The sequence below is a fragment of the Mixophyes fleayi genome, chromosome 3 (genome assembly GCF_038048845.1).
Source record: "Mixophyes fleayi isolate aMixFle1 chromosome 3, aMixFle1.hap1, whole genome shotgun sequence".
NCBI classification, from domain to species: Eukaryota; Metazoa; Chordata; class Amphibia; order Anura; family Limnodynastidae; genus Mixophyes; species Mixophyes fleayi.
This window is the reverse complement of record NC_134404.1, coordinates 338,199,727-338,215,763: the sequence shown is the minus strand read 5'-3', so window position 1 is coordinate 338,215,763 and position 16,037 is coordinate 338,199,727. Positions and strand designations below refer to the sequence as shown.

Sequence of the window (16,037 nt, the reverse complement as noted above, 5' to 3'; positions counted from 1 at the left end):
GTCTTATTAATGTTTGTTTCCAATTGTAAAGCGCTACGGAATTTGCTGGCGCTATATAAATAAATGTTGATGATGATGATGATGATATCACCATCTTGTCATAAAGTAATAGGTTCTGTTCCGACTCTAGAATGGGACTCAGACTCTGAGACTGAACTTGATACTTCTAAAGACTTGGTGGATGAACTTGACAATTCTTCTTGTGCTTTCGAAGAATTGGGCTTTGTCTTCTCCATTGGAGAAGTGCTCAATTATGTCTCCTAGAAAATCCCGGAAGAGTAAGCAGAAGAAGAGAAAAGCCTGAAAGAGACTTTTATGGAGCATCTGGAATTCGCTTCTGTAAGGGGGGGATAATGTTATGATCTGCCTTGTATCTCTGTGTGCATATTAGCCTATGTTACAACTATGCCTATTCTTTGTAAGTAGCAGCAGTACCTCAAATCCACCAGAGGTACTGCTGTTCTGTTCCTGGACTATTCACCATGCCTGTAGGAGTTAATCTACGTGCCTGATTAGAACTGCACCTGTCCCACAGCTTGAAATGCCTGTCTCAAGCTGTGCTCTGTGCAGTTTATCGTGTATACCTGGCTGCTGCTTGTGTCTCCCTGTTCCAGTTTGGTTCTGCTGCTGCTTGATCTCCTGCTGTGACCTTGGCCTGTTTACCGGACTATGCTTGTTTGCTGGTGACCCCGAACCCTGCCTGGCCTCTGGACTCAGCTACTCAGTTTGCTTCCCTGGACAGACTCTTGCATCCTGGCATTGGGTAACTCCTCATTCTTATCCCTGCATTTAAACTGTATTTGCATTCACTGGAACCGGTTATTTCTGTGGACATTTCCTGCCATTCATCACACCTGTTCACAACTGTGTCTTGGAGTATACCTGCTAATCCTGCTTTCCGAAATTTGCATATTCCAAGAACAGAATCCTTGTTCTCTATTTTGCCTGAATAAAGACATTTAGAATTTATACTTCTGTTGCCGCTTCCTGAATTTGCTAGGAATCATAACAATTTGTAAATATCACTTCAAATGTCCACCCTCCCCTCCTACCAATTTAGTACCGACCCTTTCATCAAATAAAATGTTTCCATTTGTTTGATAAAATACTGCTGTTTATCATATAAATTATGAGAGTTAGAGCACAAAGAAACTGTCTTTATTACATGTGGAAATTGAGAGAGAATGGACAAAACTAAAAATTTTGTGACTTTTAACTGAACAAAGCAATGACTATTACGCACAATATTTTCATGGGTGTAATCATATCGCCCAACTGTCCTGATTTAGACAGACAGTCCCTATTTTAGGGGACTGTCCCTCCATCCACATTATCATGACTTTTGTCCCGATTCATGGACAGTTGGGAGATATACCCCCCTGGGTGATGCCCCTTCAATGTTATATATACCAGCGTCAGGTATGTTTGGCATTGGAGAGGTGTTACTAAGTTGGGGAAGTGGGCTGGGGCAGACAATGGGGATGTAATATGTCCCCCATTGCGATGTGGCATGCCCCTTCTTGTGTCCTGATTCATAATAAGATGGGAAGATCCAAAATGGTAAAAGGATCTATCACTGCTGTTTCTTATTTAACCAGAAAGGGGAAGGAACCCAAGCCTAAAATATATGTTTTTTTATGTTGGAGGTTTGTCTGGGTAAGTCACCCCCTCCTCACACAGTACACGGTGTCACCCCCTCTCACACAGTACCTGGTGTCACCCCCTCTCACACAGTACACGGTGTCACTCCCCCTCTCACACAGTACACGGCGTCACCCCCCCTCACACAGTATACAGTGTCATCCCCCCCCTCACACAGTACACGGTGTCACCCCCCCCTCACATAGTGTCACACTCCCTCCCCCCCTCACACAGTACACGGTGTCACCCCCCCTCACATAGTGTCACACTCCCCCCCCGCCCCCCACACAGTACACAGTGTCACCCCCCTCACATAGTGTCACACTCCCCCCCCCTCACACATTACAGTGTCACCCCCCCCTCACACAGTACACAGTGTCATCCCCCCCCTCACATAGTGTCACACTCCCCCCCCCTCACACAGTACACGGTGTCACCCCCCTCACATAGTGTCACACTCCCCCCCCCTCACATAGTGTCACACCCCCCACCCCACAGTGTCACACTCCCCCCTCACATAGTGTCACACTCCCTCCCCCCCCTCACACAGTACACGGTGTCACCCCCCCCTCACATAGTGTCACACCCCCCCCCCCCGCCCCCCACACAGTACACAGTGTCACCCCCCCCCCTCACATAGTGTCATCCCTCCCCTCACACAGTACACAGTGTCACACTCCCCCCCCCCCCACATAGTGTCACACTCCCCCCCCCACATAGTGTCACACCCCCCCCTCACATAGTGTCACACCCCCCACCCCACAGTGTCACCCCCCCTCACATAGTGTCACACTCCCCCCTCACATAGTGTCACACTCCCCCCTCACATAGTGTCATCCCCCCCCTCACACAGTACACAGTGTCATCCCCCCCCCCTCACATAGTGTCACACTCCCCCCCCCCCCCTCACACAGTACACGGTGTCACCCCCCCTCACATAGTGTCACACTCCCCCCCCCACATAGTGTCACACTCCCCCCCCACATAGTGTCACACCCCCCCCCTCATAGTGTCACACCCCCCACCCCACAGTGTCACCCCCCCCTCACATAGTGTCACACTCCCCCCTCACATAGTGTCACACTCCCTCCCCCCCCTCACACAGTACACGGTGTCACCCCCCCTCACATAGTGTCACACACCCCCCCCCCCGCCCCCCACACAGTACACAGTGTCACCCCCCCTCACATAGTGTCATCCCCCCCCCTCACACAGTACACAGTGTAATCCCCCCCCCCTCACACAGTACACGGTGTCATCCCCCCCCTCACACAGTACACGGTGTCATCCCCCCCCTCACACAGTACACGGTGTCATCCCCCCCCTCACACAGTACACGGTGTCATCCCCCCCTCACACAGTACAGTGTCACCCCCCCTCACATAGTGTCATCCCTCCCCTCACACAGTACACAGTGTCATCCCCCCCCTCACACAGTACAGTGTCACTCCCCCCTCACATAGTGTCATCCCTCCCCTCACACAGTACACAGTGTCACCCCCCCCTCACGCAGTACACAGTGTCATCACCCCTCTCACACAGTACACAGTGTCATCTCCCCCCTCACACAGTACAGTGTCACACCCCCCCTCACACAGTGTCACCCCCCCCCCCCTCACACAGTACACAGTGTCATCCCCCCCCCTCACACAGTGCACAGTGTCATCCCCCCCTCACACAGTACACAGTGTCATCCCCCCCCTCACACAGTACACAGTGTCATCCCCCCCCTCACACAGTACACAGTGTCATCTCCCCCCTCACACAGTACAGTGTCACCCCCCCCTCACACAGTGTCATCCCCCTCACACAGTACACAGTGTCATCCCCCTCACACAGTACACAGTGTCATCCCCCCCTCACACAGTACACAGTGTCATCCCCCCCTCACACAGTACACAGTGTCATCCCCCCCTCACACAGTACACAGTGTCACCCCCCCCCCCTCACACAGTACACAGTGTCATCCCCCCCCTCACACAGTACACGGTGTCACCCCCCCCTCACACAGTACACAGTGTCATCCCCCCCCGTCACACAGTAGTGTCACCCCCCCCCCCCCTCACACAGTACACAGTGTCATCCCCCCTCACACAGTACACAGTGTCATCCCCCCCCTCACACAGTACACAGTGTCATCTCCCCCCTCACACAGTACAGTGTCACCCCCCCTCACACAGTGTCATCCCCCCCTCACACAGTACACAGTGTCATCCCCCCCCCCTCACACAGTACACAGTGTCATCCCCCCCTCACACAGTACACAGTGTCACCCCCCCCCTCACACAGTACACGGTGTCACCCCCCCCCTCACACAGTACACAGTGTCATCCCCCCCTCACACAGTACACAGTGTCACCCCCCCCCCTCACACAGTACAGTGTCACCCCCCCCCTCACACAGTACACAGTGTCACCCCCCCCCCCCCCTCACACAGTACACAGTGTCACACACCCCCCTCACACAGTACACGGTGTCATCCCCCCCCCTCACACAGTACACGGTGTCACCCCCCCCCTCACACAGTACAGTGTCATCCCCCCCCTCACACAGTACACAGTGTCATCCCCCCCCTCACACAGTACACAGTGTCATCCCCCCCCTCACACAGTACACAGTGTCACCCCCCCCCCCCCTCACACAGTACAGTCACCCCCCCCTCACACAGTACACAGTGTCACCCCCCCCCCCCCTCACACAGTACACAGTGTCACACACCCCCCTCACACAGTACACGGTGTCATCCCCCCCCTCACACAGTACACGGTGTCACCCCCCCCTCACACAGTACACAGTGTCACCCCCCCCTCACACAGTACACAGTGTCACCCCCCCCTCACACAGTACACGGTGTCACCCCCCCCCCCTCACACAGTACACAGTGTCATCCCCCCCCTCACACAGTACAGTGTCATCCCCCCCTCACACAGTACAGTGTCACACCCCCCCTCACACAGTACACAGTGTCACCCCCCCCCCCCCCCTCACACAGTACACAGTGTCACACACCCCCCTCACACAGTACACGGTGTCATCCCCCCCCTCACACAGTACACGGTGTCACCCCCCCCCCCTCACACAGTACACAGTGTCACCCCCCCTCACACAGTACACGGTGTCACCCCCCCTCACACAGTACACGGTGTCACCCCCCCTCACACAGTACACAGTGTCACCCCCCCTCACACAGTACACGGTGTCACCCCCCCCCCTCACACAGTACACAGTGTCACCCCCCCTCACACAGTACACGGTGTCACCCCCCCCTCACACAGTACACGGTGTCACCCCCCCTCACACAGTACACAGTGTCACCCCCCCCTCACACAGTACACGGTGTCACCCCCCCCTCACACAGTACACAGTGTCACCCCCCCTCACACAGTACACGGTGTCACCCCCCCCTCACACAGTACACAGTGTCACCCCCCCTCACACAGTACACAGTGTCACCCCCCCCTCACACAGTACACAGTGTCACCCCCCCCCCCCCTCACACAGTACACGTCACTCTCTCCCCTCTCTCAGCACACTGTACACGTCACTCTCTCCCCCCCGGTGACGCCGGAGCAGCAGCGACGCGGTGACGTCACCAGCCGGCATCTGTCAGAGATCGGGGAACCGCTCACCCCTCACCCTCCGGGCCAGACACTGCATGGGGGCACACCCGAGTGACCGGACACCGCCAGCAGCAGGTGACCCGTCTTCTTCTCGCCCGTTATTCCTATTACACAATGTCTGGCTGCTGCCTGTGTAACACATGTGTGTGTGCACTGTGCACCCAGCTCCTCTCCCCCCCTTGTGTGCAGTTACCCCTATGTACAGGTATACATACTGTCATTAGTGTCTTATATAGTCTGCACCCTGCCCCTCTCCCCCCCTAGTGTAACATGACCCCCCCCCCCCTATGTACAGGTATACATACTATCATTAGTGTCTTATATAGACTGCACCCTGCCCCTCTCCCCCTCCCCCCCTAGTGTAACATGACCCCCTATGTACAGGTATACATACTATCATTAGTGTCTTATATAGACTGCACCCTGCCCCTCTCCCCCCCCCCTAGTGTAACATGACCCCCCCCCTATGTACAGGTATACATACTATCATTAGTGTCTTATATAGACTGCACCCTGCCCCTCTCCCCCTAGTGTAACATGACCCCCCCCTATGTACAGGTATACATACTATCATTAGTGTATTATATAGTCTGCACCCTGCCCCTCTCCCCCTCCCCCCCTAGTGTAACATGACCCCCCCCTATGTACAGGTATACATACTGTCATTAGTGTCTTATATAGACTGCACCCTGCCCCTCTCCCCCCCTAATGTAACATGACCCCCTATGTACAAGTATACATACTATCATTAGTGTATTATATAGTCTGCACCCTGCCCCTCTCCCCTCCCTAGTGTAACATGACCCCCTATGTACAAGTATATATACTGTCATTAGTGTCTTATATAGTCTGCACCCTGCCCCTCTCCCCCTCCCCCCCTAGTGTAACATGACCCCCTATGTACAGGTATACATACTGTCATTAGTGTCTTATATAGTCTGCACCCTGCCCCTCTCCCCCCCTAGTGTAACATGACCCCTATGTACAGGTATACATACTATCATTAGTGTCTTATATAGTCTGCACCCTGCCCCTCTCCCCCCCTAGTGTAACATGACCCCCTATGTACAGGTATACATACTATCATTAGTGTCTTATATAGTCTGCACCCTGCCCCTCTCTCCCCCCCCCCCCCCTAGTGTAACATGACCCCCTATGTACAGGTATACATACTATCATTAGTGTCTTATATAGTCTGCACCCTGCCCCTCTCCCCCCCTAGTGTAACATGACCCCTATGTACAGGTATACATACTATCATTAGTGTATTATATAGTCTGCACCCTGCCCCTCTCTCCCCTCCCTAGTGTAACATGACCCCCTATGTACAAGTATACATACTATCATTAGTGTCTTATATAGTCTGCACCCTGCCCCTCTCTCCCCTCCCTAGTGTAACATGACCCCCTATGTACAAGTATACATACTATCATTAGTGTCTTATATAGTCTGCACCCTGCCCCTCTCTCCCCTCCCTAGTGTAACATGACCCCCTATGTACAAGTATACATACTATCATTAGTGTCTTATATAGTCTGCACCCTGCCCCTCTCTCCCCTCCCTAGTGTAACATGACCCCCTATGTACAAGTATACATACTATCATTAGTGTCTTATATAGTCTGCACCCTGCCCCTCTCCCCCCCTAGTGTAACATGACACCTATGTACAGGTATACATACTATCATTAGTGTATTATATAGTCTGCACCCTGCCCCTCTCTCCCCTCCCTAGTGTAACATGACCCCCTATGTACAAGTATACATACTATCATTAGTGTCTTATATAGTCTGCACCCTGCCCCTCTCCCCCCCCCTAGTGTAACATGACCCCTATGTACAGGTATACATACTATCATTAGTGTATTATATAGTCTGCACCCTGCCCCTCTCCCCTCCCTAGTGTAACATGACCCCCTATGTACAAGTATACATACTATCATTAGTGTATTATATAGTCTGCACCCTGCCCCTCTCCCCTCCCTAGTGTAACATGACCCCCTCTGTACAGGTATACATACTATCATTAGTGTATTATATAGTCTGCACCCTGCCCCTCTCCCCCCCTAGTGTAACATGACCCCTATGTACAGGTATACATACTATCATTAGTGTATTATATAGTCTGCACCCTGCCCCTCTCTCCCCCCCCTAGTGTAACATGACCCCCTATGTACAGGTATACATACTATCATTAGTGTATTATATAGTCTGCACCCTGCCCCTCTCTCCCCCCCCCCCCCTAGTGTAACATGACCCCCTATGTACAGGTATACATACTATCATTAGTGTCTTATATAGTCTGCACCCTGCCCCTCTCCCCCCCTAGTGTAACATGACCCCTATGTACAGGTATACATACTATCATTAGTGTATTATATAGTCTGCACCCTGCCCCTCTCTCCCCTCCCTAGTGTAACATGACCCCCTATGTACAAGTATACATACTATCATTAGTGTCTTATATAGTCTGCACCCTGCCCCTCTCCCCCCCCTAGTGTAACATGACCCCTATGTACAGGTATACATACTATCATTAGTGTATTATATAGTCTGCACCCTGCCCCTCTCTCCCCTCCCTAGTGTAACATGACCCCCTATGTACAAGTATACATACTATCATTAGTGTCTTATATAGTCTGCACCCTGCCCCTCTCCCCCCCCTAGTGTAACATGACCCCTATGTACAGGTATACATACTATCATTAGTGTATTATATAGTCTGCACCCTGCCCCTCTCCCCTCCCTAGTGTAACATGACCCCCTATGTACAAGTATACATACTATCATTAGTGTATTATATAGTCTGCACCCTGCCCCTCTCCCCTCCCTAGTGTAACATGACCCCCTCTGTACAGGTATACATACTATCATTAGTGTATTATATAGTCTGCACCCTGCTCCTCTCCCCCCCCCTATTATAACATGACCCTTATGTACAGGTATACATACTGTCATTAGTGTCTTATATAGTCTGCACCCTGCCCCTCTCTCCACCACTCCTAGTATAACATGACCCCCTATGTACAGGTATACATACTATCATTAGTGTCTTATATAGTCTGCACCCTGCTCCTCTGACCCCCCCCCCCCCACACCTCCTATTATAACATGACCCCCTATGTACAGGTATACATACTATCATTAGTGTCTTATATAGTCTGCACCCTGCTCCTCTCTCCCCCCCCCCCCACTATTATAACATGACCCCTATGTACAGGTATACATACTATCATTAGTATCTTATATAGTCTGCACTCTGCTCCTCTCTCCCCCCCCCCCCTAGTATAACATGACCCCCTATGTCACACTGTCATCGTGTAACTTGTGTCTTATATACTGGTATAGTAATCCCTAGCAGTAGTACTGCATCTGTAGTATATAACATCCCACTATGTCCAGGTATCAGGGCCGTGAGGCCCCCCTTGATTGTGATCACAGCAGCCGGGCAGCACACTCTCCCCGCAATCGCCCACCCCCCGCCGCTGCCACTGTGCCTCTATCCGTCTCCTCCTGGATCTCCGCTGCCACTGTAATGCTGCCCCGCTCCCCCTTGATCCCCCCCGCTGCCACGGTAACGCTGCCCCGCTCCCCGTCGATCACCCCCGCTACCACTGTAACGATGCCCCGCTCCCCGTTGATCACCCCCGCTACCACTGTAGCGATGCCCTGCTCCCCCTCGATCCGCCCCGCTGACACTGTAACGCTGCCCCGCTCCCCCTCGATCCCCCCCGCTACCACTGTAACGATGCCCCGCTCCCCCTTAATCCACCCCGCTGAAACTGTAACGCTGCCTTCCCCCCTGCATCCCCGCACCCAGGTTTTAGACCCAAATTTTTGGGGAAAAAGGTGCGTCTTATACATGGGGAAATACGGTAATCACTACTTGTATGTTGTTGCAGTTCTAAGTATCGGTCATTATTCTGTATAAGATGGACAATTGTACCATTCTACTCCTCCTGTTATCTGTCCTCATCCTCTTTGTAAGGACAGTTATACGGTCCCACAATCTAGTGCCGTTAACTGTATCAGTTAAGCTGGGTACACACTAATGCAGTTATTGTGGCACCACGATGGCTCAGTGGCTAGCACTTCTGCCTCACAGCACTGGGGTCATGAGTTCAATTCCCGACCATGGCCTTATCTGTGTGGAGTTTGTATGTTCTACTCGTGTTTGCGTGGGTTTCCTCCGGGTGCTCCTGTTTCCTCCTACACGCCAAATTCATACTGGTAGGTTAATTGGCTGCTAACAAATTAACCCTAGTCTGTGTCTGTGTGTGTGTTAGGAAATTTAGACTGTAAGCCCTAATGGGGCAGGGACTGATGTGAGTGAGCACTCTGTACAGCGCTGCGGAATTAGTGGCACTATATAAATAAATGGTAATAATAATATTATGCAGATCACACGATAAAAGGACATTTGGCCAGGTATTGCATCAGTGTGTACGCTCCCACAATCATGTTATATCGTACCAAAGCATGTCTTTTTGTTTCATTTGGTTTCCAAAACTCCCTAAAAATCATAGTCAACAATGGAACAATGTCAGGCAAATGTGGCAGTGTGTACGCACTCACGACCAGCAGTGTAGGCAGATATCTGTAGAGTGTACAGATTCTTTGTTTTTTCAGCAAATGGTTATGACAGATGAAGATCACAGATCTGACGGTAAATTGTGTATGTGTGTACACATGAATCAGCATGATCATCGGGACTTTCATTGGTAAGTAAGATTGCATTTATGTGTACCCAGCTTTTGGCTTGGTACACACTATACAAAATTTCTCCCAATATGCTTAACGATTTTACAAACGATTACAAAAACAACAAGAAAAAAAAAAAGTCCTGATCAGCATGTCGATTCACGTGTACACTCTAAATACATTTTACAAGATTCACCTTCAGATCTGTGCTCTTCATCTGTCATAACCATCGACTGAAAAGATGGTGGCTTTGCGCACACTGCATAGAGATCTATGGACACTGCCTGTCCTGGGTGCAGACACACGGCAGGATTGAAACAACATCGTTCCAACGACATTTTTAGTCCGGTTTAAAACTCAAACGATACGATGAGCTTTGGAAAGATAATTGTTCATCATTGCAGCGTACACACTAATGCGATATCGGGTCGAACGGTCGATCATTGTGGGATTGACAAGATAATCGTCTGAAAACCCTGTAGTGTGTACGCAGCCTTGAGCTGGGTACACACTACACTGTTTTCGTCCAATAATCGGCTGAAACAGCCGACATACGACCGCTCGTTCAAAAGTCGGGTCAGTGTGTGCAGTTACACTATGGTCGAAAGTCTGCCCAGATGGACGATTGTCACCTCATTTGGTTGGTCGTACTGTTTAATATTTTCGGTCCAATCTCGTTTCCGTTGTGTAGTGTGTATAAACTTCCGACCGATCCACAACAGTGAGTAAACAAGGCTAGTGTGTATGCAGTCCATGGACCGAGTGATCGTACCATCGAACGCATGTAAAATCGCTCGGCATAAAAAGTTGGTCGAAAATTTCTGTAGTGTGTACCCAGCTTTAGTCTGTATTGTATTATGATACAATCACCATTTTAATACATTTTGTTCACAACGTGTCATGCTGCAATTTAAGATTTCAACAATTCATTTAGCCCAGGGTACCCACTGGCACTGCGTTTTCTTTTCTTTTTTTTTTTGTTTATAAATGTCAGCAAAAATGTATTGGTTGGGCTTCATCAATGTGTTTACCTGCAGCAAACTTTGTGAATCGAAGACTCTGCCTTCTGAATAATGCCCCATACATGGGCGGATGGTCGTGTGTTGCAGTGATATTGGAAGCAATGGGTTCTATTTTCCAGACCTGTTACATGTGTTGTCTTACAATTAAAAATGCTATTAAACGCCAGGGAGAAAGAAACCTTAAGGACTTGTTTTTTGTGTGCCCAGTTTAATATTGATCTAGCAGTGAATAGGAGCATTTTATAGAGCGGTTCGGTTGTCAATAGCCATACTTGTTATTGCTCGGGGGCCGCTCGTTCTCATTGCCGGCTCCGGTGGTCTTAATATCATGGACTGAATGGAAGTTCTCTTGTCTGGATTTTAGGTGAATAAACTACTCACTTCCCATGAGATTTCACAGGCTATACAAACAGGAAGTGACTGTTATTACTGGCAAACATCCACAGATACCGGTCCTGTGTGCAGGAACCTCTGCTGGGTACTAAAATTAATTCTCATTTTTCTTTTCTGTGTAATAGTCTGTAAGACGACTATTTTATAGTTTAATTTGCAAAAAGAAACATGCTTTAAAAAAAATGTACTGTTTATTTAAAGACCAACGCAGGTTCACTGTTATGGGAAAGCAGTATTGTGACTTTGACATATCTGTACCTAGATGTTCCATGACACAACTTCACATGCTTGACAGAGTATGTATGCGTGTTTTTGCAAGCTATTATGCTCTGACACTTGCTATTTTAGGGTCTCTGCTCTTTGTTAAACTTACCAACAGGAAGTTTGGTGTGCATAGAAAAAATACTTCCCCTCAAATTTCACCCTTATTAAATATAACCCCAGATTTAATAAGTTACTGTATCCGTGAATGTAATTTTTAGCGTTTGCGTAAAACTTTCTTGCTTATTTCTTGCTCAGTGCCAAATGATTTGTGCAGTAAATACTAAGAAGTAGACTTGCGAGGTTTCCATGCTTGCTTGTCTGAATTGCATTATACTGTTAGATAACATCGTGTCTGATGGATTATCCGTTGTTTGGTAACAGCAGCTATATCAGGAAGTGAGGTCTACTGGGTGTATTTTTACTGATCGGTAAAAAGCTCATAAATAATAATTATAAGATGTACGTGCATCATCCCTCCACGTAAGAGATTGCCTATCGCCTGACTCTGCATAGATCTCCATTTGTGTTAATGATTAATAAGTTTATGCTGAGAGACCAGATAGCCAGGTTACCGGGATGTAGGGCAGTATTTATGCACAATGGCTGTATGACCCGGCTTTCATACACACTCTTACCACGAATATCCAACGTGTACTGCTAATGATCGGAGTAAGTACCCAAGCTGTGTGTTTGTGGGTAAAGTAAACCTGTAGTTTTATATAACATTGTATTGGAAATGTGAGATAAGGGCTTGTCTAGTTCATTTTATTTCCTTTTCTTAAAAATGTAAATGTAATTGTCTATTTCTTGCTTACCACAAAGGTGCAATAACATTCAACTTTCTTCTGAAACTAGTAAACTGCCCACTGAATGTGTCTTCTGTCTTCTCTTATTGAAAAGCCAATGGCATGAGAGAACACTGGAGGCAGCCATTTTGTGGGTGTAATCAGTAGTCACAAGAATGCTGCCTATCTGTTAAATACTGAATATAGGATAGTGATGTCACTGGTTCCTAGTGATCGGATAGGCTGCATTCTCAGTGATGTCACTGGCTCCTAGTGACCGGATAAGCTGCATTCTTAGTGATGTCACTGGGTCCTAGTGACTGGATAGGCTGCATTCTTAGTGATGTCGCTGGGTCCTAGTGAATGGATAGGCTGCACTCTCAGTGATGTCACTGGTTCCTAGTGACCGGATAAGCTGCATTCTTAGTGATGTCACTGGTTCCTAGTGATTGGATAGGCTTCATTTTCATGAACATTGGTTCAGCCCAGAAAATGGCCTCCTCCACCATGTGTAGGTGACAGATGTTCTTTAAGGAAACAGAGGGCTGCAGAGATAATAGGTCTCATGGCAAATAGGTACTTTGACCTAAGATTGAATGAGAAGTTGTAAATTCATAGTTGTCCGAGACAGAATTTAGAGCAATATATTTTGGATGGGTCAGTGAATACGTTTATCATTATGGCATCAGTCTGTGCTTTCCAGCAATAAATGTATAGGACACGGCTCCTCTATGAAGCCATCTGTAGGAACAGAGCATATGAGACGGCACCAGAGCAGAGAAATGACAGACTCTGCCCTGTATGGTGCTAGAGAGGTGGATGTAATATTGTCCCGCTACAAGAAAAGTGGGTTTGCACAATATTTGGTAATGTTTTGTTGTTATTCTAGGCAGCAGCATTATTTCTATGTTTTGCAAGAAAGAAACATAAATATTTCGATCTTCTATTAGTCTCGCTGCAAAATGTAACCGGATAGGCTGGTGATATGTAAAGGTCAGTACATTAAAGTTATCTGAAGGCAGTTGGCCCCTTTAAGCAGTGTTTCGTCAAAAGGTGGACTCTGTCTATCCTTCTAGGACAGTTTATTGTTATTTTGTTTATTCAACTTCATATTAAATGTTTGAACTTATATTCGCAACAGTGGTTATATTTTTAGCGGTGAGTTTCCTATTTATGCTGTTGCAGAAAACGGCATTTACCCCGTGTCTGTTATGTTTATGTTGCTTGTGTAAAGACACTAATATCCGTTGCAACATGCCGTTGAGCCAAACCTACCATGATTTCTTACACAGACCGCTACAGGAGCAGCTAATTAATAATGACATTTCCATAGCAACTGACGACACTCCCAGTGTATTGTATCCAGAAGATTTCTTTGCAGAGAGGTATGTGTTTATTCTGAAATGTATAGCAGGTATTGTTCACCTATAATTGCCAGCTAGTTACAATTCCCATGATGATCCTCAGCCAGCGATATATGTTCTCTCATGTGAGCGAGGTGCTGAAAATTAACACAGAATCTGGCAATTAGTACACAGCAGTCAAATAACATCGCCTGCCTTCTAATCTGCCACCCTAAACACACACAGAGATGCCCCAAGGATGTCATTAAGTGTTAATCAGATTATAGCATGTAGCAATGTATATGATTAAGTGGATAGTAATCCTATACTGTTGTTTCTTTTTTCGTGCAAATAGTCAAAGTATAAATAGATAAAAAGGACCTGTCGTCTACACAGTTGCACATTAAACAGAGCCCTGCACAGACTACACATATGTAGACGTGTATTAATTTATAGATTTACCTTTTTACATGTCTGTCATTTTCTGGGCGTCTGTAAATATTCATGAGTATTAATGAGTGTGACCTGCCCTTGTACTGGCAGGAGCATGCTCCGTGTACGCCAGAGATGCTTCCTGTGACATCATTGGTAGGAAGGGGCGGCTTCTCTAATTATAGGACCCTTACCCATTGGCGTTAAAGCTCTGCGCCTGACTTGCCTTTTTAATGCGAGCGCAAATAAGGACCATTTATATTTATGTTTGCCTATGGTTTGCTTGCTTCACTTTAATGTGTTCAGAACATGTCACTGCACTTGGTAAAAAGTCTATTCATCTGTATGGCAACGCATTGCGTACACCAGTGTTGACTGCTGCGATTTTCCCATTCATATCAATGGCCCATTCATTTGAATGAAGTTGTGAGCTACATGTAGAAACCCCATTGAAATGAATGATGCACAGTGGCCTAGTGGTTAGCACTTCGGCCTCACAGCACTGGGGTCATGAGTTCAATTCCCGACCATGGCCTTATCTGTGTGGAGTTTATATGTTCTCCCTGTGTTTGCATGGGTTTCCTCCGGGTGCTCCGGTTTCCTCCCACATTCCAAAAACATACTGGTAGGTTAATTGGCTGCTATCGAAAAAATTGACCCTAGTCTCTGTGTGTGTGTGTGTGAATTTAGACTGTGAGCTCCAATGGGGCACCTATTTCTCTGTACAGCGCTGCGTAATTAGTGGCGCTATATAAATAACTGATGATGATGATTTGATTTTTTCCCCAATATCAATAGAGATTCAGTTAGTCTATTTTGATTAGTAATTAAAGCAACAATTCTCCAGGACATTGCTTGCCACCAGCCTATCACAGTGCAGCAAGTGTGGACGCTGCTTGCAATTGGCTGAATGGCTAAAGGGAGTCCTGATCAGTGTAGTTCAGTCTCTGTGTGGCTGGGATCCTAGCGGATATTTCTGTGCAGAAGTGCAGTGTGCGGATTGGGTGATACATACTCTGAACCAGTGATGTCACAGCAGCTCAAATAACTGCTTTATTCACTGTTTTGACCTGTTTAAGATCCCATCAGGACACTGTGCTATGATGTGAGAGGAATTTGTGTTGTCTGTAGTGTAGCGGGAATGGTGGTACTTGTGGAAAGTCAGGATAGCAATGAACAATGTATTTTACCTCCATGGTTTACAATTTGAGACTCAGTAGTTCTTTATGACACAAAGAGGGTGGGGAACGTGTCTGCATACTGATTTAATGTCTGTGTGGTAATAAGTGCACATTGCAATTAGGTTTTTACTCAGGCGGTAACGTTAGACTTTTCAAAACTGCAATTAATATCCTAAAAGTGAATTGCGATGTGCAAGACCCAGTACAGAAAGTTGGCTTCCATGGGGGGGCCTTCCTTACTGGGCTAACTCCTTTTAACTGGAATTCTCACTTTAAGACGAACTAAGGGAATTTTGGATCTATTTATCACTATATAATTTATATGTTGTACAAAAACCCTCCTGTCACATACTCAGTGCTGAGTGACTTCGCTATGTAACAGCGTTGTCCCTGATATTGTATACATCTGTTGATCACAATGCATGTTGTCACTTACACAGTGGAGGCCGCCATATTTTTGGGTGGAGCCAAGATGTGGCCAATCCGTTTGCCAGCATTTAGTCACACTGGGTCCTAGTGAATTGATTGGCTGTATTCTCATGAGTATTGGTCCCGCCCACAAGATGGCTGCCTCCATGTGGGTGATGGGTGTACTTTAACGCCACAACATCTTTTTTGTATTGATTTCTGCTAAAACTAAACGTTTCCTTGTGTTTC

The 16,037-nt window shown here is 47.7% G+C and overlaps 1 protein-coding gene across 8 annotated transcripts in view; it reads left to right on the top strand.

Moving 5' to 3' along the window:
- The first annotated feature begins 5,180 nt into the window (after positions 1 to 5,180).
- LCLAT1 (lysocardiolipin acyltransferase 1) overlaps positions 5,181 to 16,037 on the top strand; it is a 92,207-nt gene continuing 81,350 nt past the window's right edge. For all 8 annotated transcript variants that reach the window (XM_075204376.1, XM_075204371.1, XM_075204373.1 and 5 more), the window contains exon 1: positions 5,181 to 5,336. The gene's annotated coding sequence lies outside the window, so the exon portion shown is untranslated. The remainder of the gene's footprint in view (positions 5,337 to 16,037) is intronic.